Source organism: Xyrauchen texanus, chromosome 34, assembly GCF_025860055.1.
Source record: "Xyrauchen texanus isolate HMW12.3.18 chromosome 34, RBS_HiC_50CHRs, whole genome shotgun sequence".
In the NCBI taxonomy this organism is placed as follows: domain Eukaryota; kingdom Metazoa; phylum Chordata; class Actinopteri; order Cypriniformes; family Catostomidae; genus Xyrauchen; species Xyrauchen texanus.
The window spans coordinates 3,586,779-3,587,159 of NC_068309.1; the positions used below are offsets into that span (position 1 = coordinate 3,586,779).

General features: G+C 48.6%; 1 protein-coding gene across 1 annotated transcript in view; it reads left to right on the forward strand.

Moving 5' to 3' along the window:
• Positions 1-358: 358 nt before the first annotated feature.
• The window catches only part of LOC127627754 (synaptic vesicle glycoprotein 2C-like), a 62,879-nt gene continuing 62,856 nt past the window's right edge, over positions 359-381 (forward strand). Inside the window, exon 1 of the mRNA XM_052104288.1 lies at positions 359-381. This exon is cut by the window's right edge and continues 202 nt beyond it. The gene's annotated coding sequence lies outside the window, so the exon portion shown is untranslated.

A 381-nucleotide genomic window follows, 5' to 3' on the forward strand; every position in this document is an offset into this window, starting at 1 on the left:
TATCTATGCTCATTTATCGCTCGTATAAACTGTTCGAGCCCAGTCTCTCCACACAACTCACCACATTCCCATTTCCCTCCTGGCAAGAGTTCAATCACGATGACTCGCCTCCATAAAATGCTTTTGGTGAAAACAGTGTTTTATTTGAGCTGTGAGGACAGAAAGTTGCGAGCATAGAACACTAAAAAAACCGAGACACTTCAACAAAGCAAGAAAAAAGCCTCCAGAGAATCGTGACTCGCGGGAAAAGAGCTATGCGTCACGGGTGGGGTGGATAATGCATATACACGCATGCAGTATTGTACACTCGCTATGAGACTCACGTAACGCGCTCATTCCGCTCCCCCACCCCGCGTCGCGTCACATTCACAGGGGCTGCCC